At 38.9% G+C, this 27,739-nt stretch overlaps 2 long non-coding RNA genes across 4 annotated transcripts; one reads left to right on the top strand and one right to left on the bottom strand.

Moving 5' to 3' along the window:
• Nucleotides 1-275: 275 nt before the first annotated feature.
• On the bottom strand, nt 276-3,498 carry LOC115360876 (uncharacterized). 3 transcript variants are annotated; one of them, XR_003928369.1, is made up of 6 exons: nt 3,072-3,498; nt 1,935-2,011; nt 1,483-1,760; nt 1,061-1,138; nt 895-977; nt 276-679 (listed from the first exon to the last, which is right to left on the bottom strand). It is a non-coding gene; the product is annotated as an uncharacterized LOC115360876 (long non-coding RNA). The 3 variants fall into 3 exon arrangements; XR_003928370.1 differs by lacking the exon at nt 3,072-3,498 and adding an exon at nt 2,186-2,344; XR_003928368.1 differs by lacking the exon at nt 3,072-3,498 and adding an exon at nt 2,136-2,344.
• LOC115360875 (uncharacterized) lies at nt 2,484-27,417 on the top strand. The gene is made up of 3 exons (XR_003928367.1): nt 2,484-2,626; nt 3,085-3,529; nt 27,377-27,417. It is a non-coding gene; the product is annotated as an uncharacterized LOC115360875 (long non-coding RNA).
• Nucleotides 27,418-27,739: the final 322 nt, after the last annotated feature.

Below are 27,739 nucleotides of genomic sequence, written 5' to 3' on the forward strand. Positions count from 1 at the left end.
GTGTGTATGATGTGATAGTTGATGTAGTCAGTGCATGGGAATACATTTGAGATATCATACATTCGGCACTTTATTAGGAACACCAGACTAATGCTGCGTTGGGCCTCCCTTTGCTCTCAAAACAACCTCAGCTCTTGGTGTCATAAATTCCACAAGATGCTGGAAGCGTTGCATTGAAATTCTGCTCCGTGTTGACATGATTGCATCTATTACGGCGTCTCAACAAATACAGCCTCAACTGGAGACCGGAGATATAAAAGGACGCCATACCTGAGTTACATAGAAAAAGAAGTTTTTATTAGGAATAAAAGAATCCTGCTCAAAGTACAACAGAAAATAAACAAAAGCGGTTGGAGATCCCACCCAAACCTAACGAGAGGGGGAAGAGACAGGGCCAACCTTGTAATGGACCATATGAACCCAGCTCCTCCCTGCAAACTACCAAAAGGGGGGGGGGGGGGGGGGGAGCTAAACTGAAGCAGAAACATCCAATCCAGACTAAAATAACAAAATGCAACACAAAATCTAGGTGGAAAAAAACAACTGGGGAGAAAAGTAAAAGACTCCTAAAAGCTGTGCTGTTGCAGGCTGTCGGGCCTCAGCATGTCTGTCATACCCAGTGCCGCCCAAGTCTTCTTTATTTCAATCAGTGTACTTAATTGGTTTCAGCTGCGCACACCTGGAGAGGAAACAGGTAGAGAGAGAGAGAGACAGAGAACGAGGGACAGAGAGAAAACAAGGCAGCAAAGCAGAACACACCACAACCACACCCACATTAGGTGAACAAATTACACCCAGGGTACACACCATCTGATACCGACAATGTTAAACACACTGAGGTCGCATTGCTTTTAACATGAAGTTTGATGTGAAAATTAAGTGAAGCCTCCTGACCTGTATCTGCAGGACTTTAATGGTTCTCACTGCTGCCTTGTGATTGGCTAACTGGATAACAGCATGAATAAGCTGCTGTAAAGCTGTTAAATATTTAAATTAGTAATTATGTGTGTGATAAATTGCAATAGAGTTAATAACAGTGTCAAAAACAAATAATGATAACCTGAAAAACAGTCATGTGCCCATAAGCATGGAATGGAGGTACAGCAAATGTTTGAATCAGAAGATCTCGGCAAAACTTCTGTAAGAAAAAAAAATAGAAATGAAAATACTGTATTAATGATAAAATATAGTTTAACTGTCACTAACACAATTAATGACAACAAAGCAAAATGTTAAATGTACTTTGCAGGTTTTGAAAAACAGATTCCACAAAAATTGTATGCAAACACCAAAAAGAGGACAAGTAAATAGTTAGTTAATTTTTAGGTATTGCAAACCTTCATGCTAGTATGCAGAGAAATTACCCACAGTGTTTATTATGGTGATTGAGAAAACTGAATTATTGTAGTCCATTAATTAAAACGCAGCTACTGAATTAAATACATCATCCTTAATTTAACACAAACAATGAATACACCATACCTGTGGAGCTTTCAGACAAAGATGATGTAAAGGAGGAATCACATAGACAGAGGCTACTATTAAGCCAGCCTTGAAAGACACTGAAGAATGCTGAATTGCTGCACACACAGCCTTCAGCGATGCACCACATTCAAGCTGCAGCCGGCAGATCATGTCCATGAGCTTGATGGAAATGGCACTTTGGGGTTGCTTAACAGTTGCTGGCCAAAGGCTGCAACATAATAGTCTTGCAATTTCCATTTCACACTTGCAAAACTGGATCCAACCATCATGGATTCCTGGAATTCATGACAGAGATAAAAAAAAAAAAAAAAAAAAAAGCAACAAAAATGTACAGCAACACCCCTTGTGCACTAGTGCAAGGTGGATGTGCATGTTTTGTGATATCTGAAATGTACATACAAAAATGAATTACGCTGATATAAAATACTTTTATTAGAAGTACACACAACCTGTCACATTGGTGGCTGTCCTTCCTTGATCAGTACCATCTGAAGCCCATGGGAACTCGCTGAAGAAATTCACTTGCCTGCAAGAGAATGATCACAACACAGACGGAAGACTTTAAAGACATTAAACTTGTTCATCTTCGGCAACATTCTCATAGGAGAAGCTTTATATGTATTAAGCACAAACAGATGTGACCTGCTTACACAAAGCTCGATTTTTAAGAGTCAGATTAAGAAACGGAGGCAGATCTCACAGAAATATGTGAAATGAATACGGCTTTCTTAACAATGTATGACATGGCGGTATCATGAAGCGGGGAAAAATGACATGTCGGCACCATGTAAACAATGTCAATGCAAAGTGTGGTGTTGGACACAGAAAAAGAGCAAAACAGTCCGCGTTAGGAGGCAGTGTTATGCCCCTCTGCACACCCACTGGCACTGCAGTGCCGTGCAGAGTCCTGGGTGGTGCATGGGCTAAATTGGCTTAATTGTCCACACCTGAGGAGGAGGGGATAAAAGGCAGCCAGCCTGTCTCCTGAGGGAGGCTGTATTCTCACCACAAGCTGTTTTGTGGTTTACATTTTGTACTGCTGCCCTAGATTTTAACCAAAGTTATTTATTGAAATAAAAATATATGTTATCTGACGTCTGTCTCCACTTTATGTGCGGACCACGAGCCTGGGTCGTAACAGGTAGGATGGGTTTTTCAGTGCAACTTTCAGTCAGTTGACCAGAGTTCAAACCCACAGCTTGTCGTTTGTGTGCACGCATGAACTTTGGTGCATATTGCCTTGATTCCATCGTAATTTTAACCCGTTTCGTGGCACCACCACATAATGCAGTGTTAAGAAAGTCGAGTTCATTTCACATATTTCTCTGAGATAAGGTTTAAAAAAATGTCTCTATACTACTGATTATTTGCTACACGAAAAAGCCACTGAGGGGTTGTTGTTGTTTAGGAACTGTAGTGACGCATCCTTTCAACCGAAATGCCCGGTTTGTCCTTGATCACTGACCGATTCTAAGTTTATATTATATTTATATACATTGGAGACACTTCCAAATAACACTTTGATTAATTTACAATAGAATACTTGGTGTATAAAATGGAGGAGAAAGTATTGATTGATTGCAAACCTCCTCTTTCTAGATCATGCCCCACAGCGGTGCGTTGATGGACGATCTGGACGCAGACAGAAGTGCATCAGGTTTTACTTCCGCAGTCATTGCATCGCCAGATCTCACTTTCATCATCAGTGAAGGAAACGCTGCGCTCTGTGCAGCCTGTGTCATCTGGAGGACAAAGGAGCTCAGCACTCACATTGAGTAGTATTTCCCTTGTGCTTTGCCATGCCTCCACAGTGTCATTTTTCTTTTCACTGGTGTTAATGAAGCATTCTTTTCCTGAGCTCAAGTCACTTTTGGCTGCTGCTGCTGGTGAAAACAAGCAGCAGCTAATCTCTGTAGGCTTCTTGAGCAAGGGGATCCCTCCTCTTAAATCATTTCAGGACACTGTTACTCCTCCTCTCAGTGGATTTTTTTTCTATTATCATTGTGATTTTTTTTCCCCACAGTGAAGTTTTGTGTGTGTGTGTGTGAGAGAGAGAAAGAGAAATTCATCCATCTAAATAAGAAAAAGAGAATTAATTGTAGTCACTTGGTCTCTTTTCTTCATTATTCTGAGTGCAAAATCAGGAATGTTAAGTGAGACACCAACTAAACTTCAGTGTATAAAAATGCCCCAAATTCTCACAGTCAAATCATATGAATAATACACATTGCCACACTTTTGGACATTTCACATCATTATTTTAAGTAAGGCCTCTAGAGCTGGTGAAGTTTGGCCTGTGAGTCATGGGTGCTACAAAAATTGGACCAACAGACCAATATTCAGTTTTCCTGTTCTGCTCTGCACCATGAAGGCGACATTTTAGGTAATTGTGATTAATTGAAAATTTATGTCAATAATCAAATCTAAATTTTGAATGACTACTCCTCATATTGCTCTGTGCAACAGGAATCAATAAATTTAAAGTACAACAAATAGAAACTATTTCTAAAACACACAATTTGCCTCCCCACTTGGCACAACAGCTTGCATAAGAAGAAATATTAAGCAAATAGATTGAGTTTGTTAAATTACCCCTTGTCTGCTTGACTTTGCAAACAGATGTTCAATATTCTGGTGCAGTGAACATGTTGATGGTGTCACTCTTTTTTGTCATCTGCTGTTTTTTTTTTTTTTTTTTTTGTCTGATGACGCAGTTGAACATGAACATTAGGCCCTAAATACACAAAATCAATCAGCGGTTAGGCTACGCAAGCATAGACTAGTTAGTGAGTATGCAGTGCGATCTCAAATTGCTGATTTTTTTTTTTTTTTTTTTTTAATTCAATGGAAAGTGAAAATCAGCAAGGCAAGGGATGCATGATAAATATTTCAGTGATGGATTTCCAAGCATCATGTGCCTATTATAATATTCTACATAAAGAAAATTCTTGTGTATGCACTTTGTAGGTTGGAAACAGGGACGAAAATCCCATTTCATTATTGGGGGGGACAACAAACAGCAAAATTTCTGAGAGTAATTGTTGGGGGGGGCGGCGCGGGGGGGGGGGACATGAAAAAATTGCTGTCTGGCACAACTGTACCACCCTCTTTCTCTGTTACGCTCCTTTGAAACTTGCCGTACAGCGTTGAGCGCTCAGCATGTTCATATGTTTTAAATAATGCTATTAAAAGCAATAAAAAGCAATAATCTTTCTTTGCTCACTGTTCTATTTCCACTACAGTCCGTCAAAGTAGCTTTACAAGAGCCAGAAACTCAAAATAAGCTCTAAAACTAGAGGAAATACCTTGAATAATCCAACTACATTGAAGTATTCTTCAAAAAAACATTTATTGTAGTGTCAACAAAAAACAAAGCAAGATATGGCATCAAATAGTGACATACAATATATGTTTGAGCTGTACAGTCCCTTTTAGATTAAATAAGAAAATAAAATGAAACAATGCAACTTAAAATGCAAAAAAAAATAGATATCTATCTAGAGACAAATTCAAAATATCAGTAAAATATTAACTATTTCTGACATTAATATCCTGACAGACTTTTTGAAAGAATAAAAAGCTCAGTATTTGGACGGGGGTCATAACTTTTTAACACTAAAAAACACACTGTTTTACATTTATAATTAGCACCGCTTGCATTTTACTTTAATTGAATATTACTGTATTATTGAAAATTATTTATTAGTGTTAACAATTTTTTTTTGGGAGGGGGGACAACTTTATGGAGGATTTATGGGGACTTTATGGGGATTTCCGCTTATGGGGAATTTTTTTTTTTTTTTTTTTTTTTTTTACAGGCGCAACAGCAGTAATGCCAGTGCAAATGATTACTACATGGAGGCCACAGCCCCACAGCACTTTGATAAATACAGCACACTGCCATCATGAAGATTCTGGGGAGTGGCATGAAAGTTCAATGAAAAGACAGGGGCATTAAAGGAGAATTAAAACACACTGACAGCTCTCACCTCCACCGCTGACCCCTGAACCATCACTCATGTGTATCATAAGGAAAACCAACACAACACATTGCTGCTTTTTTGCATCAGGCGCCTGTGTTTCTGGGCACACGCATTGTACTGTGTGGGATGGCTTGCAGCATGTCTGTGTACTGCATCCAATCAGGCCATCTCTCTCTGCAAGCTCCATCTGTCACTTAGGCATGCCACTGTGTGTGTGACCCATGCCGTGTGGGTGAGCTTTGGTGAGACTGTTTTGAGTTATCAGGCCCAAAGCCCAGGAGAAAGGAGTCGTTGAAGACCTTGGCACAAAAGCTTCCATGGCTGACAGAGAGGGAGGAGAAACAGATGCCTGGGAAATCTCCATGTCATCTTGGATACTTCAGTCTACAGACCTCCAAAGAAGCAAGAGAAATGCGCTGGCTCTTTGCCAACGATCTCTTCTGTCAGTTCAGACAGAGGTGAAAATGCCATGAATTTTCACCTCCCCTCAGAATTTATTTAGTTTCAGTGTGTTTAGCAACAGCAGGGATACAGAGAGAAACACAACAAAACATTCATGGTGAGGAAGTTGGAGGTGGCCTCAGGAAAAAAAAAGAAGAGAAAATAGAGATACAGCATTTGAATATGTGGTGGGACTGCCATTTCTGAATTAAGTTTGCTCAATCAAGTCTCAAATTTAATTAAGCTGTATTTTCTATGGCAATATTATCTATAGTCAAAAAACCAACCTATTCAGCAATCACTGCATTTGCTTTTCAGGCTTGGCTGCCCATAGGAAGACTTTGATAAGTTGTTCCACGCAGTAATGCTGAATCAACAGCAGCTAAAGTAACTTCAGGCTTCTTGAATTAGTAATCATGAAGTTGTAACAAGACCCCAGCTTGATCTTTTGGTGCTTCACAAGGGTGCACATGGCCCCCTTGTGTTTTGAATCCTATTAAAAAGCAGCTTTAGATTTTAGGCTTGGCCTGGAGTGAACAAGAATCTACAGTGGGGGTTTGGACCGCCATATGCTTCTGTTATGATCTCTTTTCCCCATTAAAGTGCTCTGGCTTTCTGAATGTTAGTGTGTTGTATTCTAATACTTCTGTGTTTAGAGTGAACAGAGTTTATGGGAAAAATAACATTTGATGGGTAGAGACAGGAAAGGCTGAAAAGCAATCAAATATTTCATGATTTTGATGTATCAAGAGGGAAACACTTCTCCTTTTACAATTATTCTCGTTAACAAAGAATATTTAGATCTAAGCATACAGTTATAGGATGATGTTTGTTTTTTTTTCCTTTTTATTTTTAATTAAACCATGTCCAATTTAGTGGAAGTCTCACAGGTTTTTGACAGATTTCCAAGTGAATTTCAATTGTCCCACAGCATAACTACATTTTTTTTAAACCCTCCACTGATGCTGTCTTTATAAGCATTAAGTAGGAATGTTACTGTGTATGTATGTGGATTGTGGAAGTAATTTTTCTCCTTTCTTATGTACTACATGAAAGAATATCTTTTCACTGATTCCCAGCTTCTTCTCACAGAGTTTCGACGTTGTGCTCTGGGACAGAAACATCATAAAACAACTTCATGATTTCGTACGCTTTTGCCTGTTCCATTGCATGTAAATTATACATAGTTTTTCCCCCCTCTTTTACTGTATCTTTAAGAGTGCATGATTTATGCAGTAATGCTTTTTTGCTGTTGAAATATAGTCCAACATGCTAGCCTTTTAATTGAGAATATTAGTCTTTAAAGTGCCACAAATAGAAATTAGGGCCCTGAGCTTGCAGTCTTACCCAGTTGGCAATTCATTTGCTGGTCAGCATTTTCTTTAGTAGATCTCACAGGTCATTGACCTCACTTCACTTTAAACAAATGCAAACTTTCTCTCTAGTGATGAATGAGCAAAAGTCTTGCCTGTGCGCCAAGGTAAATAAATAAATAAATTTAAAAAAAAGCAAACTAAAAAGTGCTACTTTGGGATTGGTTGGCTCCCTTACATGTACAGTTGAATGTTACCAAACTGTGCCTTTTTAAGCTTTATTCTTGTGGTTTGTGTTGTGCTGTATGTGTGTGAATAATCAATGTGAACATAACCTCTGCTTGTTTTTGGGATTCATCATAGAGGGCTATTGACATCTAGCACCCTGATTTCATTCAGAGATTAGAGAGGCAAATGAAAAACAATTTCAAATGTAAATTAACAATTCATATTTGGTTGTGAGTAAAGATGCACATCAGTTATTTATGCAGAGTCCCTGACTCTTTCAGATGCATGATTTCTGCAGCTTTCCTCTTCTGACTGCAAAGTTACAATGATATTCTATTGTGTGAAATAACATCTGACCAAATATGAAACCATCTAAGTCATGATAAATATTTGACAAGATTTGAGAGGACACCTTTTGATCTGTTCACCTCTCAGTTCACTTCAAATGACATTTCTGCGAAAAGGGAAATGTTGTTTCAGCTGACTGAATACGCATCTGCATGATGCGTGAGTGTTTGATCACTGTGCTTGAAAAAAGGTAAAAGCTTTCATACTGAGGGGAAATCACAAGCAGAATTTACAGCACTCCAGAAGCACATTATATCACGGGAAGAGGCCCTACTTACATATGGAATTGACTCCTGCTGTTTCCAACTTCTTCCAAACAGCTGGAGTCCTTCAGCCGACAGAGCCTGGGATTTCCGAAGCCCTCTCTCCATATACAAACATAGTGTAGCATTGCACCTGGCTTGTGAACAGTGACGCTTGCAAAAAAAAAAAAAAAAAAAAAAAGCTTTTTGCATCAGCCTTTTAAGTAAATCCAACATGATGCTGGGTATGCAACATAATGTGGTATGGAATACAATACAACACAGCATATTTGCATTTATATATCTACATTTTAATAGCAGTATTTAGTAACACTGCAGCATTTAGTTAGCACTGTATACTAAACACACAGCTTGCTGTTTGGCCAAAGTCTAAATCAAAGAGCTAAATGATCACTTTGACAATATGAATGCGCCTATGCATACATGCATTTGAGGAGGGCTTAATAATTTATAATGTAGCTTTGTTTACACAATTGAACATTAATAGAACATTATAGGTAAAATGGCTTGGCTGTCAGTGCAAACATGCTTTTTAGTAGCCATCCAGTGCATTTGAGTTAGCTGATCTCCCTGTGAGGAAGAGCTTATTGTGGATGAAGACATGGACATACACAAACTTCACATGCCTTCAGATGTCAGATATAGCAGGCTTGTGTACATTAATTGCTCCATGGCGCTAACCTACATTAATTAAGGGATCAAATTATTGGAGCTATTTTATCCAACATTTTCATGAGGGAAGACAACATCTAATGACAACAGTGCATGAGATAAACCACCAACAACACTTTCAGCTCCAAGGACAACATTCAGGGCCTTTTCAGCAATACACCAATTCACTGGTAGACTGAAATTACTTAGGCAGCAGATTATTCAAACTTTAACTGTGTGGAGCGGTAACAACAAGGACATGAGGCAAAATAGAAGCAAATTATATGTTGACAGCATTCGGCACAACTGCTGAATACAGCCTCAGAGAACACACGCCAACACAAACCAACAGACAGTATTGTCTTTATTTTCCTTGGAAGGCATCAGGCGAGTCTTGTGCTCAGCAAAGGACTGATGCTTGATGTGGAACTTGTTAAGAAAAGACAAAAAAATAACAAGGCAATGGGGTTTGCGCCCTTAGGTTGTGGGCCTGCTTGCCTTTGGGGCAATATTCAGGTGTGGGGCAGGGGTAACAGTGGCATGGGCTCTTACATTCATTTCATACAGTACACACACACACACTGACATAGCAATTGGTTTTCACAAGGAACTAGTCCAGTATCCACTGTTATCTGACAAATTTCAGTATATTGCACGTGTGAAATCAGCTGAAGCGATAACAGGCCTTCCGGTATGTTAAAAGATGTACAGTTGAATTTCCTGTTACTGCCAATATGTCACTGGTATAAAATAATAATGTGTGGGACAAACATTCAATCGGTTATATCATGAAACCCCAGCAATCAAGAAATAATGCACAGTCAAATCTAGCTGATAGTTGCAGAGCAAACAAAACACCAGCAAACGCAAAATCACCAACATGTCAAACATCATTCAGTGCCATGGATAGCAAACAACAGGCTCCGCCGTTGATCCCTGCACCGACCTTTTGTTCAGCTGCTACAATAAACATCACTTTTATCAGTTACTGATGGCTCATGTGTCCACACCTTAAAAACTGGCACCCTGAATATCAACCTTTCCGACCTTTCCAAACTTGCCTATCACCACAGCAATAATTTTCTTGTATTTATCTATTTATTTGGCCATTCATATGCACTCAGCTCTAAATTCTAATTGTTTCAACAGCTCTCGAAGGCAGCCTAAAACCTAGAATACTAAGTGGCAACATTATGCAACTGCACGCTGATGTTAGCAGAACTGACACTCGCCTTGATGTTACTTCTAGAGCTACCAAATAAATTAATTGATTTGTGGCGTCTGGTCTCCTCTGTCCTGGGCTGTGTTTCTCTTAATTCTTTGCATTATTTTGGTGTGCTATTTTTTTCTGTGCAAGAGTAGATAGGCTCACAGTCTGCCACTGTCAGCTCAGAATAGGAAAAGGAGATCATAAGGTTGTCACAGTGAGAAAGAAAAAGTTTGCTGACAAACAGTCAATGACATTTATAAATTTCTTTTTTTAAAATCTTTTTTAAAGCCTTTTTCTTACCCCCCCCCACCCCCTCCCCCTCCCCCCCAGCCCACAGCTGCATCCTGGATAAGGGGCAGAGTTGCATACATGACTCCTCCCAGATGTGTAACTCCACCTTATACCTCAGGACACGCTTCCTCAACAGCCTCCGGTGTGCAAACTCAGCCAGTTGCACTCATAGGGACACGTGGCAAGCCGGGGGCTCTGCTGCCAGGAATCAAACCCTGGTCTCTTTGGTGGCAAGTGCTTTTGCCCCTGCACCTCTACATCTTTTTGTAAAAGCCATGCTTGGATGAAGAGAACCAGTTTTTCCTATGCTGCCAAGGTACAAAAAATAATAGCAACATTGGGTAACTGTATTTTACACCCTATATATAGAGAGAAGCATGGTTAAATTTAGTCCAGGTGAAAGTGTGGAATATAATTTTTCCTCTGTTCAGAACCTAGTTGCTCTCTTGTATTCCTCTCCTGGCTTCTTTTGGCTCAAGATGTGACCAAGCTCCCGTTTAAATGCATAAACAAGCTTTTCATAACTGACTTGCCACACTTGACCAAGGGTAAAGGGCAAAATGGATTTAAAGATTGTCTGTAAAAGTAAGGCGACGGTTATGGAAAATGAATTAGTTGCATGAAACTCTTATAGTTTCAGAAAGGATACATTTCAGTGAATTCATAAACTAAGTGAATTCATAACCTCTTAAATGTAACTCTTTGTAGAGTTACATTTAAGCATGAAAGCCAGCAACAAATGAAGATTTAAGTCTACCAGACACTTCCAACATGGTAATTAAGATTTTTTAATACACAAACATGCCACAACTGCAAAGACTTTGGAGTAAGGACGTCTCCAATAAATATTTTCTGTGGGTGTCTGGCCGCGAGGTCCTTCAGTTAAAGGCACAGAGAGTTTTAGAAGAGTGCAAATAAACAGATGCAGCGCCTGGCTGCTTATTTTAGTTCCTCATAGCGGATGTTTTTCCCATCTCTTTTCTTCCAGGGCTTTATGCCATTGATCTAAAATCCAGCATACATAAGTATATCTAAGGCAAATTTTTATTTTTGAAGATTTGGAGATGGCAAGTGAATACAGTACATATACATACTCATGTGTCCTGAGCCTGAAAAGTAGGAATGCTGAAATTATGGCTTTGTATGTGCTGCATAAATATTAGACCTTTACAAAATGAAGCCATTGAAGGTTGAGAAATGAGATATTAGGTCAGTGTGTTTTTTATGTTCATATAACTGCTGATTTTGTATTCAACATAACTAGGAAAAAAATCCTCACCTGTGGTATTTAACTCTTGAATTGGTTATTCATTATTAAATGATCCTGTTTATAAGAGAAAATTTACCAACCTCAGCTTTTTCTCATAAATACTTTGGCCTCGTAGACATTTTTAAGGTCAGTAAATATCCACAGTGGATACATAATACCACTGAATTTCCATGTCAGGCCTATGCTCAGGTTTTCGTACAGATGGCATGAATTGAATTTTCAACAAGATCTGCATAACTCACACGATCAAATTTGAAACCGTCATTCAGCAGGCTCGCTGTAAGGGAGAGGCAGCTGTGTTTTATAATGCAGTTTGCATTCTCTGGTCCCCATTAAATCCATTCCTCAGGACAGACTTCAACTTGTGACCCGTCTATTAGCCCTGCTGCACCCGGCCTGGTGATTAGAGGAACATTAGGAAATTAAAGGCAAATTGCATTACCAGAGAAACAGATGGAGGTGCTGCTGAGGACCCAACATGCAGGACATGGAACCTGCTGATGCTCAGACTTTCCACCCTTCTATCGGCCACTGTATGATGCTAAATGTCACCCCCAGGTTGTAATATCTCAAGTGGCACACTCTGGTAAAGGCCAAGGCCTATTAGTGGTGATAGAATGTATTTTGATCTTCAAGTTTAGTCAGGTATGAGGAAAGATTTTAATATTATTTCAACCCTCAAAAAAACTGATTTATGTTAATTAGATGTGGACATCAGCAAAACCTGCAGAAGCAATGCAATAATCACATCTTAACACACTCTTATGTGTTTATATTTTCATTTGGAATTATTTTCATATATTAAAAGGTAACAATACAACCAAATTATGAAGAAAATATAGATGAACCCCCCTCAAAATGGATTTATCGACATCATGTTGGAATACATACTATAAACACCATTTTTAGAGATTACTCATAAAACCTCACCACAAAAATCAAACCTGCCTTACTTCCTACAGTTTCAGCACCAGACATCAGTGTGTACCAGTTTAGTAATTGTTCATGACATATGAAACCCCCTAAATGTGGTCGGGATGAACTTGCTCCATGTGCTAATTGGATGGTAGCAAATATAAAAATACAGGTTTCAGTGGGGAAGGTGAACAGGCCAGCCTTTCAAGTGATTAATCTCTGAGTCTCACATCCTCCTCACCTTGACCTGGTATGCATACATCAGGGAGGCATACTGTATATTTATTGGTATATTTAATATATTTAACATGAAAAATGGTAAGGTAGGGTTACATTTCACAGGGTTAGGAAACATTTCACATTGTGCCGGCAAGACTGTACTCTTGCTTCATATAAAGGCGGAGACGGCACCATTAGGGAAATGCAGTCAGAAGCACAATTTAACACACAGTATAATCCTCAATCTTGGACTTTAAATCTGGAGACTCAGAGGAGATTTTCTCCACTGTTATCATAATTTAGGAAATAAAAGCACCTACAATTTTAGCCAACATAATTTATTCTCAGTTTCCCCTCATGAGTATCCACTCCCTTTCTGGGGTATAGCTTATGAGACATTATCTAAGTTTTGCTCCAATAAAGGGAGGCCTCATTGCTCCTCTGATGACATAAGATCTTTGGAAGTGAGAGGCTGCTGCATGCCCACCCGTACTGGATAAAATGATGCTTCATGAAATATTATTTAACATGGCAACTAAAATTCAATTATATTCATTCAGTTATTGGCCTTTCATCTGTCTATCTACACACACATACACACACGCACGGCCATATATATATATATATATATATATATATATATATATATATATATATATATATCACGGGCGTTATTTTTCCCAGAGTTGCAGGGTACAGGAAATCTTCAGTCATATAGTTGTATATTCTTATTATTCACAGAAAACTAATAAATATGTATTTTTGTACTCCTTCTCTTGGCTGGTGCACAGCATCTAGAAATATGGGAGTTGTGAGCAGTGCTGGTGCTTTGCCAGTGTGACAGGTTAGTACTTGAGGATTGTCAGACATCTCTTGTGCCAAATGTTGTCCTCAGTCTCTGCTCTACAAATTTCCCCAGAGCCATCAGGCTTCACAAACACAAGTGCACCGCCAAGGTGACATTTGTAGGCACAGGCCAGGGATTAATTAAATAGATACTTTACATGATTCATTTTTATATCATTTTCTCTGGGAAAAAAAAAAAAATCTTTAATCTTTTTTGCCACTAACATAAAGTATAGTATACTTTATGTATACTTTATGTTAAAAGATTAAAGATTACCGACGCATATTTTAGCTACTATGTATATGTATGTACACACACACACACACACACACACACACACACACACACGAAACATGGTGAATACCAACTAAAAGCTACCCTCAAATCCATAAAACTAAAAGTAAATTGGACCACATTATTGGTTTCCAACACCAAAGGCAAAGAAATAAATATCGAAAACAAGTGGAAACTAATTTAGTGCTTTAATATAAAGTGCGGCTGACAGCTGTGGGTGACGTTTTTGGTAAATAATGTAACAGTTCTATGATCTGAGAGTCATGACAGAGAGGCAACAACTTTAATCTTTTGGCAGCATCACTTACAGGGGCAACAAATGATTTAAAGCAGAAAGATGTTAAAAGTCATTTGTTTTCACTTGTATGTATCATGATTACTGAGCAGGTTGAGCATAGAGGGCAAAAAGACATAATTGTAATCTCAATCATTATACTGCAACTCAAGCGTAATGATTGTTGTGACTATACTTAAAAAAAAAAAGTCGGTATGTGAGATAATAAAGACTACATGGATAAATGCAGTTAAGAAGATTTGATTATAATGAGTTAATAGTTTGTGATTTTTTTTGTATACTATAGCATTATTTACAGTAGGTTATTTTATCATATATTGTATTATTTTTAATGTTTTACTTGGGATATCTATTGTATTTTCTGAACCTGTAAGGCAATTATTTCAGTCTAATCTACATGATGCACTTTGATGGTATTGTGGTCATCCCCTGTTTACCTTTTGTGAGATTAGTGTCAGGATATTCCACTGATGTTGCGTTGTAGGCCCACACACAGTTTTGTACGCTGCTTTTTGACAGTAACTTCTTAAAATTCAGTTTTTGTTTGCTCTTCACAACATGTCTTACATTGCATGACCAGTACTTCATCATATGGTTGAGTCAACTGTTTTTCTTCATCTTTGGTTGTTGTACTGATGTTCGGCAATATGCAAGGCTAGTGCTTTGCAAGTTATAATGTGGTAAATCTGAAGTTTAATCATAGCAATCAAAAATAGCTTAAAAATCAGGAGTACTTTTCAATAAATCTGGCTGGTTGTATGTGCTGTTTTGTAGTTGTCTGCACTGTCGTTGATTCTGTAGCACCCCCTTAGTAGGGGCCCCACCAGGATGAATCTGAGGTACTTTAGCTAGCGGGAGTTTGTGAAAAGCTGGCAGTCTGTCTGCATTATTTCTATGTTTGCCTTGTTGTTTTTAATCAAAATTTGAGCATAACCTAAAGCACTTTAAGCAGCAATATGAAAATCAAGACATGATGTGGTGTTTGTCTTGTCAAGTTCGAGTTTAGGGGACTAGTTTTCTCCTGTTCGAGTTTTTGGACATTAACATTATGCTATTTCATTTGGATATAGCCACCATTTGGCCAAAATGTGTATTTATTTGCTCTCTGTATTATTTAGCTATGTGATGACATATTCCTGGTTATTATATTCACTCTCTGCCCAGCTGATTTTTCTTAAACTGTCGAAGGAGGACTGTGCAACTTATTGGTAAAATCCACAGTGCCAACCATGGTTCTGAAATATCATCAGGCTGCTCTTTGTATTCATAACTTTCTTTCTACGCCGTCCTTTTGTCTCAGCAGTCATCTTGGATCTGTCTTACATCATCATCATAGCCTGTCCACAGTATGTTTCTGGCCAACAGATATGCCACCATCTTGATGATTTTGTCTTTCCACTGCAAAGTCTACCAGGGGATCTGTGAGCTTTCCAAGTTTACCATTTGTGAATGGAAAAACAATACGCTAGGTTCTCAGTTTTGTCCATTTTATGTATTGCTTATTTAGTGTGAGATTTATCAACACTGGCTAGTATCTTTGCTATGAAGTCCAGCAAATACACAGGCTTTTTTTTTTTTTTTTTTTTTTTTTTTTTGTATGCCAAATATGCCGGTGGCATGCTGGGTAGGGGTTGGCACTCTATTTAAACGCCAAAACTGCCTGGGTCTGACGCAGCCTCACTCCCTCAGACACGGCCATGAGAACGACAGAAACACCATCAACCAGGAGAAGGCATTAAGATCAGAAACAAAGAGAAAAGCACATGGCTTCAACATCTGGGAGCAAGGGATTTTGTCTCTAAAAGTAGTACATAGACTACAGTGTCTCTTATTGACCCATGTGGGACCCGACGTCTAGTTTATACACAGTTTCAGGGGTTTGCCACTCCCACTTCTCCATATGTCAAAACCGGGCAAACCAGGCGCCAAATCAAGCATAACCAAAGACAATGGCGAAAAATGGGTCAATAGCCTCAATAATAGGCAATAGGCTATTTTTCAGGGCTTATTATACTGGTCCTCACCCCCTCCTCAATGAGCTATCATCTTTGCACCTGCCTTTCGCTAGGGGCAACATGTCTGATTTAGGAAGATTCAGACCACACCGACCTCCATTTTAATAGAATACACATACAGATAGTGGCACTATACATACATACAGATACTAGACCCAGGCAGTTTTGACGTTTTAAATAGGGGTTGCTGTACATTATATCTTTTTTATATTGGCATGTTACATACTGTAATGTAAGAAAGATCCAAATCTTACATTTGGTAACCTCAAAAATAAAGGGGGATCCAGATGTAGATGATTGCCCTGATGGCAAGCATAATAAGGACAGGTATTTGCACAATATGGAAAATGAATCATTTATTCAAGTGTACGCTGGCAACTGTTTGCACATCCTCTCTGAGAATAGTTGTGACTCATTGTGTCTCATTACCATAAAACTAAAGGAGAGGGAAGTATCCCCCAACCAAGGTAGGGAGAGATATTAAAAGGGGGAGGAAGGACAGGAGTTAGGTGGGGATGGGACAACATGTAGCTTCCATGCATCTCTAATTATCGACCTTGTTTCTGTTGCTCTATGGGTGCACTGAAAAATACATTAAATCCACATCTGCTGCAACAAAGCATGGGAACAAATAAAAGAATTGCAAGATGAAGGGAGCTTGATGGATTTCCAGCTTGGCTTATTTTTAGCTGCTGGAATATGTTTCTCATGTTTGATTGAAATGGATCGCCTTCCACAGCTACAGGCTGGCCTCATAGCATATAGCTAAAAGGAACCCAATCATTATTCATTACAGCAGTGGTGGAAGATACAGAGGAAGACTACAACTCCCATCTCAAATATGATAGTTTCCTCTCCAAAAGCTCCCATTACCTGACCTTCAACTGAAACTAACATTGCCATTTTTACACCTTTAATGGAGCCAAATAATCTCATTACTTCAATGCGATGTGGAAAGAGGATATTGAAACAAGAAATTATAGTTTGAGGGTAGCAATCCATATTCATCTTTTGAACCGTGAAAGGTACAGTCAGACTTTCTTTTTGCATCTCATTGCTTTTTTTTTTTTTTTTTTTTTTTTTTTAACCGTCCGGTAAACATAACCCATTATATCAATTTTTTAATCATCCCTGTTGAGTCTAGAATGACGGGCTTTGATGATGGTGACTGTCCACAGTGTCAGGTCTCCCAAAAAGAAGCCAAGTTCACACAGATAACCCCTCCTCCCGTGCTCCATTCATGATTAGGTAGCTGGCACATGGCAACTCAAACAGGGCCCTGAAATTTGATTGTGTTAACGGGATTGGGGTGAGGTCGTGGGCTGCAAAGACCCATGGTAATCACCCACAGGGATAAGTGATGGCTTCAAAGTAAATCAAACTGAAAAGACCCCCTTTCCCTCTTAACATGTCCCTGCAGTGATTTGAAGCCATTTTATGGGGTTTTAAAACACATCACAGGAGGCTGTTTACTCTCTCTCTCTCTCTCTCTCTCTCTCTCTCTCTCTCTCTCTCTCTCTCTCTCTCTCTCTCATTCATTTTTGGCACGTGTGCATACATCCCACTCAGGTCAGGAATTTTGGCCCTAAGGCATTCATATTTTCAGCATTTTCCAGCAAATATTCTCAGTGCATAGGGCCATTGTATTAAAGTATTAAGTCCCTATCTGTCCCAGAGAACCATCTAATAGCCAATTTCATGCAAGAATGATGAAGACAAAAGTGGAGGGTTATTAGTGGAAAGGAGAATAGTTTGGTGTCACACCTCAGGGATCTTTGATAAGACATGAACAGGGACAACTACGGACAGTGGCAGTTGTGAGACAGTGGGAAGAGCTCTTTGTAACTCAGTGATAAAGTAAACAAACCCACAACAAGGGAATGGCATGTCTCTCAGATTAATACACAGAGAGACAATGACAAGGATTGACAGTCTTATTTGTGTTTGGAGCTTACTCACCCTCGTCAGCAGAGCTTTGGATTGGCTTGACATTTCAAATGTTTATATGAAAGTGTAAGGCACTATGCCTGTCTGGTTGACTGGTACACCCATTAGCCTCTTAACATAATGTCAAGATTCTAAAGAAGAGAACAAAGAAAATCACTGGTACTCAAAAATACTCAAAAATACATTTTTTAAATCCCTGCCGACATTTTAGATGTATTTCTGATACGCACAGTGCTGCCTGTTAGACCTCTCTCATGTTGTGCACATGGATGTGAGTGCATTCATGTATGTGAAAGTGAGAGCAGGGGAGGGGTCGGGCATGGGAGTGGATGTCTATCTCAATTATCTCTCTGAAATGAAGACCAATTCTTTTCATCTTTTTAGATGGCAGTAGCCATCCAGATCAATACAACACATGTTGTGCATTAAAGGTCTCTTTCTTAGTGAGGATTAAAGCATGAATGAGTACTTAAAGGGCCAAAACCATTCTTTGATCTATGAACACATAAAAGAAATATCAGAGGGAGGCATATTCCCCCTCCATATTTTTCTGATTCAGTAAATGGAGTTTGATTAACATCCCAATGATTGTAATTTGGAACAAAGAGGAACATTTTTGGCAGTACAAACTCTATGCATTTATAAATACACACAGAAATGACAAATGGAAATAGATGAATTATGGAAATTTTTAATCACTGACAACTTGTGAAACATTTGTGATCAATGTATTTTCCTCTAGTGTTGAGGATCACTTGGTTTTAATTCAAATCTAACCTTCCACTACTTGTTCTGTCTCTTCTTCCAGTACAACGACAGTCTGCCCTGTTGGCCACTAGCAGCTCCACTGGAATGGGTTGGTTTTGGGGGTTAAGTGCCTTGCTCAAGGACACATCAGCCATGTTGAGGGAAGGGAGAGCACTGTCCATTTATTCCCCCCACCCACATATTCCTGCCGGTCCAGAGATTGTGTCTGTTGCAGATTCATTGATGCTACTTATGTTGAACAAAGGCAGAATTTCTCAACCACCTGATCCTGGTTGATAACAGCTTTTATGTGAACCTAGACATTAGTCTAAAAAATTAATCCTTAGTCTCAATACTAATACATACATGGTTAAATTAATTTACTGATTGATTGGTTATGTTATCTAATGACATCAGGGTCATGTATCCATATCATGCCTCCCAGCTGTTGAGTAAAGAAATGGCAAAATATAATCTCCAGACAAATTTTAATTGTATTTAGTGTGAACCAGAGACAGTTCAATATGGAGGCAGTGTAGGGTTGAATGGGAGGTTTTGTAGCTCTAAGGATGACAAGTCTGTCAGCACAGCACAGCACACACTGTCTGTCCACAGGTGAAATTTTCAGGTTTATGCAACTGCAGAGTTGTGTTTATCAGTACATTTGCCATATATATATATATATATATATATATATGTATATATATATATATATATGTATATATATATATATATATATATATATATATATATATATATATATATATATATATATATATATATTTATAATGTAATAATCCTACATACAACTGTTATCTCCCTCTTGTGGGTAGCTTGCCTGACATGACAAATTTAAAGGACAGCTGGTGATTGGCGTAAGCCCACGCATCAAGTGTAAAAAAGCCATTTTGCTGTGACAAAGGTGTCATTTGAAAGAAACATTCTATGTTGTAACAATTTATTTTTTTGTAAATATTTAACATGAATGGCTGTGTGTGTTATGTCAGAGCATTAGATAGAGATAATGACTTGTTTGTCCTAAATTTACAAAGATGGCACCAGAGTGAGCTGACTTTTCTTAAAAGGGACTTTGGTGTTTAGAGGACCAAAATATATGGAGCAAGCCCAGTGTCCCATGTGGGAGGCATCAAGCCAAGTTTAAAAAATTAAGATTTGAACTAGTTTAAAAGTTTGAAAAGTTTGAAATAATTTTGGTGAGTGTTTAAGATTCAACTGCCATTAGAACACTTGGGAAAAAAAATGGGTTTGTAATTTTGGTTTGAATATTTGTGAACAATGTATCACATAAACTTTGTTTTATATTTTATCTGTGTATAAATAGAGACAGCAGACACAGTATAATAATGTCAGCACTCCCACATTTTACTAAGTCCGTACAAACAAGTTGGTGAAAATATTTGTCATTACAATCAACGTTCAACTCACACTTCTTTCTGACTGGCCTGTCAAACAAAGCATCAGGGCTCTCCATGAGGCACAATCCCACGGTGAACCTCATGTCTTAACTCACAGTGAGAACCTGAGTGTCATGGCTGTCGCTATCCGTGGTGCTGAAGTCGAGGAGAGCTCCATCTCGTGCATGAAGAATTCCCTTGCATTCAGTTACACACGTTTCTTGTTTAAGTTTTTCCCAAAATCAAGTTTCCAGCCATTATCCAGGTAGTACTGCCTTTAGTCTTTCTCGCAGGCTTGTTCCACTGTCGTTCCATCTGACAGTTAGTGTTAGGTAAGCTATTCAGGTGTTACTAGTTTTTTTTTTTTCCTCCATGTTTTGTAGATTATGCAGGCTTGTTGCTTTCTTGTCTGTTGTCCCTGCCTTTTTTGGTGAAGAAGCAAGCTATTTTTTTTTTTTTTTTTTTCATTTTCATTTCCATCTGTCTCTTGCCCGTCTCTACATCTGGCTCCAAAACCGAACTGTGTCACTGAGAGTTTATAGGGTCTCCATCCACAGTCACTCAATATTCCCAAGGCAGTCTTTCCCTCCATACTGCATTAACATGTTTCTCAGTTGAATGAGATGCCCCTTTGGTGGCCATTCTCTCTAAATTTGCCTTTCCAAACAGTGAGTGTGGTTGGAGTGGCACATTTATTGGGCCCTAGGAGGAACAGCAGGGCACAAGCGGGACTAAAATGATGTATCTATCTATATCTACAGCCATCTCTCTCTCTCTGGATAGATAGATAGACTGAGTGGAACGATAAAAGCTTCACTTTGTAGATTATGTTAATATCAAGAAAACAAAAATAAGGAGTGCAAAGACAATGAAAAGGGAAAGAGTAGCTCAATGGGCAGGTCAGAAAGGCAAATATGCATCAACTTTAATATCAGTAGCTTGAAGAGAAAAATGAAAGTCATTGACTTAACAATAGTGGGAGACATTTTGGGAAAAGGATCATTGGTCAAGTGATCTTGTGTAGCTTGAAAGAGGAGGGAGCCTAGGACTGAGCTCTGAAAGGGAGGGAGCGGGTTCAGAGTTCCCCTCCACAATAGCTGATAAGTGTAGGCCTACACATAAAGTATAAAATATAATGAATGAGATACATTTTATTTAATTTTTAATTACATATACAGTATCTCTCTCTCTCTCTCTCTCTCTCTCTCTCTCTCTCTCTCTCTCTCTCTCTCTCTATATATATATATATATATATATATGTATATGTATTGCTCTGTCTGCTTCTAGCAAGGTCAGAGAGGTTCAGCTAATTGCACCCCAAAGCTGCGAAAAATGTAGTGTACTGCTCAAGGACACTTCAGCAGGGTACATACTCACCCAGACAGCACTTGAATCTGGGTCCATCAAATGAAGGGTGGTCTCTCCAACCATTTGGCAAGTTATAAAAGTAAAAAATATATGAAAATTACCAATCTGGACCTTTTCATACCAGAGGTGTTCTACTCAACTCCAGAATAAAAACAGAAAAAGCTATGGCAATTTCTTAAAATAAAATAAAATAAAATAAAATAAATAAATAAAATTACAACTACATCACACATAAAGGGTGAGTGGTAGAGCTTGAGTGGCCAACTCCCAATTGTGCAAAGAACAGTGTGAAATGCTGCTGCTGTCTGCCGGAGAGAGCGCTGACAGGATTTCAGAGCGTGGAGAATGGAAATGAGAAGTGCTACTGGAAGTGGCTGGGCTCCTTCCTGGAGGAGTTATTGGTGTCTTCTGTCTGCCTCTGATTACCTTGCCGGCCCAATTCCCACAATTCCATGTCTATTTACTCCCCATCTTTATTTACATGGATCTTATAGGCCATGTCTCCTCTATTTTAAAGAGAATGTTGCTGTGAATATGTGAATCCATACTGATTTATGTGGTGGCTAACTAGAATATTTGAACTATTGTGCTTTGTTCGCTTTTATTCATATTTACAGCTATTTTGTATTTACACATTAACTGAAGACATTGTCCAATAGCATCACATTTTAATGACAAATTTAATTGCAGTGTACAGTGCTTTAAGTTGCTAACTTTTTAAGTCTTATCTCAGGATTAGACAACTATTTAGTCAGTCCAGCTATTATTAGGTGTGAATTCACAACAAATTAAATTTACACTTGTAAATTAATACTTTGAATAATAATAAAAAAAAGTTTGCCCCTGGATGCAGAGACAGTAAGTGGTCGTGTCTTTGTCTCCCCAGAATGACCCATGTTGGTCCTTGACTGCTCACAAACTGAATAATGTATGTGTGTCTGTGTGTATGTGCATGGCTGTGTGCATGTGTCATATTACTGTTTTTATATTTATTTTTGGATTATTGTGTGTATGTGAATGTGTGTGTCCCTGTGTGTGTGTGTGTGTGTGTCCCTGTGTGTGTGTGTGTGTGTTGGGGGGAGGTATTAGCTTGCAGTGATTTTAAAGCAGTGCAATATAATTAAATGCTTGGCTTACTCATCTAGCTCTTAAAATTCCAGAGGCTCACCATGACGAGCCTTTGTCCTTAAATTCACAAATTACACACTAAAAGAGGACAAGAGGAGAAGACCTCTAAAGGGGAAATCAGCTTGACCGTCTGCACGAGCTGTTGCATGGCAGAGGGTTCCTTGCTCTTAATTATTTTCATGAATTTTGCATCACTCACAGATAAGCAGGACACTTCAAACAGCTGAGAAGCACCAGCGGAACAATACAGCCCACAGGCAACCATCAGCTGTCAAGCAGCCCGCTCACTCACCACAGGTCTTTCTTAAGGCAGCGAAAGCACCTCTAAACCAGCAGATCATCAATAGGACAGCAGGGGACAGTGGGGTTAGCTCAAGGAGGAAGGAAACCAGACGTTAATGTTCATGTGTTTTGCAGGGAATAATACAAACAACCTAAATGGCAGCTAATAAGCTACCACTTCAAAATATATTTTTGATGTAGTCTTGGTTTATAGCCCTTGAACTCCAAAGAGCACTTAAAGCAACATTGCTCAGAGATAAGAAATGCTTAAGATATTAAAGAGAAAGAGCATGGGGCATTTTCTCACTCTTATACTGAGGGCTGGGGGTTGAAATCATTGTCTTATCTTTCACAAACAGCCAGCGAGCGGTCTGCAGATAATTTCAGTGCTTTCCTCTAAAACATTTTGTATTCCTATTCTTACTGACACTTACTTTCCCCGACACATGAAGGCATCTTTCAGGTACGCACAATGGTTTCAGGTAAAGAAACAATATCTGTCAACATGTGGTTTATAGAACGTTGGAAAGGGTCAGGCTAGCCTCACAGGGATTTTTCTCGTGTGGCTTTACTGGATGAAAGCAACCATATGTTTTTCCTCACTGTCAGCACTTGACAGAAAACCCTTAGAGAACGTTGTTAACAACAGGTGAATGGAGGCCCTGGGGGATAGCCTTATTGGCACAACAGAATTAACAATTTGATTGCATCATTAGCATTCAGTTGTGCTCTTGGGTAGGGAAATGGTATTTGTATCCCTAATGTTTTGTGCAGATGCACTTGTAGTCTTTGTGAAAAAAAAAAAAAATCTCTCTCTCTCTCTCTCTCTCTCTCTCTCTCTCTCTCTCTCTCTCTCTCTAGATAGATAGATAGATAGATAGATAGATAGATAGATTTTTTTCTCTCTAAACAAACAAACAAACAAAAAGGCTTTCTTTAACTAGCCATTAATAAAACTAACAAAATGATTACTTGTAAACTCCACTGGATGAAATCTGATATTTCCAAACAGTTCACCTTGCCAAAGAGCACATGTGCATTTGGCATTCAGCGAGCACAGTGCAAAATGTGGGACTTCTGCTACATTTCCAACATACAAATCATATGTTGTGAATCAAGATGACAGCAATGACAGTAAATTGAAAATGTACATCAAGGCAAAAGCCCATTTCATTTGCATCAGTCATGCAGCTCCTGCAATTGTGCTATGTGACAGTATCACCTGTCACATGCTGTTGTCAGTTTGGGCAGGGAATACAGGCATAGCTAATAGAGGTGAATATATTGTAATATGCCTCAGTGTCTGGACATGGACTATGGCAGGTTTCTGTCCCGACAGAATTTCAAGGAGTGAGAAAAACCACCAAACCAATATTTCCTACTGGTGTTTGAATTTAAACGATCTAATAATTATGCATTAGTTTTAATTTTCATATTATTTCCAACTGAACAATTAATTACAAAGACCTTTGGAAATTATATAAAGTGCTTTGATTCAGATACATTGTCATTGTAAGGGATGTACAGTTCACAACAGTGTTAATGAGGTTATGACACAATTTATACTGTATTTAAAGCAATGTTGCATTAATTTATTTATTACAGTAAAATAACTCTTTACATTTTGATAGTCATCACTGTTGGTCTTCTTTCCACTGTACAATTTACTGCCAGCCTGTGGTTATTTCCTGGCTTACATTTTTAAAATGTTTAGCGTCCCATGAATAAGCTCCTCCTCTGCCCAACCTCTTCAGCCCCTCGCTGCTTCAGCTTCATCCAAAGTATCTCAACACATTCGTCAGATAATTTCAGATCAGTTGGACGAGTGCCTCTGTCACTGTGATCAGCATCATGGTGAAAACAAAAGTTCATTCAAAGTAGCCCACCTTGTAGCTGAACATCTGCAGCTTGACCACATTTTTGAATTGGAGGTCACAGGCAAAATAATCCCAGCAATCCACCAAGAGCTTTGTGAGAGTGAAATTTTCCCTCATTGCCATCCCCAAAACATTTTTTTTCATCTTAACTTTCAGTTAAGCTGGAACTCTCAGCACCCTCTAGTGATTAAAAATAAATAAACAATAATAATAATAATAATAAAAAACAACAAACAATTAGTGCAGCTTAAAAAAAAAAAAAAAGCCACAAGTGGACAGTCCGGTTTCATAGCAGCTTCTTTACACATTTATGTAACATGTTATGTTTCAAATTTCAAGATGTCTGAATTATCAATCAATCAATCAATAAAATAAAATAAAATTGTGTCAGTATTCATATTGTTTTATTGAAGGTTCACCTGTTCAGGTGTTGTGACTGTTAAAATAGAAAATAATAATAATAAAATAGAAATTTAATCAGAGTTGTGAAATTTGAAATTTACTGTAATGTAATTACATAATACTCTTCCTTCATCAACTTGTCAGTTATTCATTTATTCATTTACTGAGTCACACAAGAAGCCTCTTATGAGCTTTCTGTATTTCATTGTTCCTACACTCTTAGAAATAAGGGTTCCAAAAGGGTTCTTCTTGAGGGGCTGAGGTTCTACCCAGAACCATTTGCTTCTGAAAAACCCTTTTTTGAAGAAAGGGTTTTTCAAGGGTTCTTTGTAACACTAAAGGTTCTGGTAAGAACTGTTTTGATCCAGAGAACCCATTCTGGAAGAAAGAGTTCTTCAAGTATTGTTGAAAGCATGGGTATAAGATCCTCACCCTACATCCTACATTAATGTAATTAAACTTCCCTCACTTTCATCTGATTCTATTCCACTGTCACCATTAGTACTGTATGTGCCCATATGCTGATTGCTCTCATTGGACCATGCATTATTTTATTGTTTGTAGATAGTTAACAGCTTCATTTGGTGCAGTGTAAGTGTACCTTGGATTGATGCTTTTGTCTTCTCTCCCTGCCATGTCACCATTGCTGGAGATTACATGATGTGATTATGATACATGATTATAGCATGATGTGTCTGGCCTGAGTCCTATCATCATGTTGCTGATTCCACAGGACCTATGCTCACTTTTGACTTGTTTTCCCCTGGGACCGACAAAGCCTCTCCTCTTCTGTTGGGCTGTCTTCTCCCCTCCTTATCCATCATTGTTCCAAGATTTTTAAATAAAACAAAATTCTCATTAAAATTGTTTGAATGTGTCCTCAATCTCAACATTGTAAACAACCACAATATAGTATAAGTAATGAAATAATTGTTTTGCCTGATCTGTAGAATATGATATGGTTCTTCATAGAAGATGTAACCTTTATAAAAGGTTCACCAGACACCAAAATGGGTTCTCCTATGGGGACAAGCTGAAGAACCTTATATGGTTCTAGTTAGCACTTTTATTTCTAAGAGTGTATATTACATTGCTCATCAGAGTGGTTAAGAAATGAGGCCCTTGGGACGAGGGGACTTTCTGTGGTCAGGTACTGAGTGTGCACCAGGCCTCAGCTGGACTATGTGGCATCCTGATGGGCTGTGCAGATAGGCAGGCCCCAGAGAGCGCCGGTGCTAATTGGCTTGGTGGTTAGCTCTGGGGTCAATTGCGGGCCAGGTCCCCAGGTCATCAGGAAACCCAGTGTCGAGCACAGCACTGCGGTTGTGCTCCCTCGGGGGCATGGCCATTACACTCCTCCAGACATCAGAGGACTATTGATCCATTAGGAGGAATAGAACCTTTTTTTTTTTTTTTTTTTTTTTTTTTTTTTTAGCATTATTGTCTTTGAGAGGGATGACGGTAGAATTATTTCTTAAAGTAATGTTCTTGTTTATTGGCTTTTCTAAGCTAAATGCCCTTCATTTCCTTACATTCCGCTTATGTTTGCCTTCTTGCAAGACCTTGATTCTATCAGGAAACTGGGATAATGACCACTTGGGAAGAGGGATAATCCTGGCTCTTTGTCTCAAATCCTCACCAGTCAGACTCTGCCCTTGTCAACAAACAACTTTTTCATCCTGTGATTCGAATGCATTGTTTCTGAACATGAAGCCAACTCAAGCTTTCATTATTCTAAATATTATTATTCTAAATGTTCTAAAGAAATCACTCTTCTTTGGCAGTGGATGTATTTATAGGTATGCTCAGAAAGGATATTGCAAATGGTTTAGTTCTCCACTCCTCTTGGACCGAAAGGTGACCACAACTTCAGCTGGGTCTTCTTCCTGACACCTGACACCTGACACCTGTCAGGTGACAGGTGTTGGCAGTTCCCGTGGTAGGTTCCCGTGAGGGTTGCCATGGAAGGCAAAAAGGGGCAAAGTTGTGTGTGTCTGTGTCCATGTGTGTGTGTGTGTGTGTTTGTGTGTGTGTGTGTGTGTGTGTGCCTGCTCAAAGACACCTACATGTTGGGGTGTGGGGAAGAAGTCTGAGAGATACTTTCCCGTGGGGGTTGCCATGGAAGCCAGAAAGGGGTATAAGGTGTGTGTGTGTGTGTGTGTGTGTGTGTGTGTGTGTGTGTGTGTGTGTGTGTGTGGTGTGTGTGTGTGTTTGTGTGTGTGTGTGTGTGTGTGTATGTGTGTGTGTGCCTGCTCAAAGACACCTACATGTTGGGGTGTGGGAAAGAAGTCTGAGAAATACTTTCCCGTGGGGGTTGCCATGGACGCCAGAAAGGGGTATAAGGTGTGTGTGAAGTTAGGATTTATCCATTAGGAGCACATTCTCCTGAAGTGACTGTGATATTGTCAGGAAAATCCCCTCTTTTCTTACCTTTTGGGACAGAGAGACCAATACGTTTAAGTCACTTCATCTTATATCCCAATAGCTACCGAGCGAAAGAGGCCC

This window comes from Myripristis murdjan, chromosome 6 (assembly GCF_902150065.1).
Source record: "Myripristis murdjan chromosome 6, fMyrMur1.1, whole genome shotgun sequence".
Lineage (NCBI taxonomy): Eukaryota > Metazoa > Chordata > Actinopteri > Holocentriformes > Holocentridae > Myripristis > Myripristis murdjan.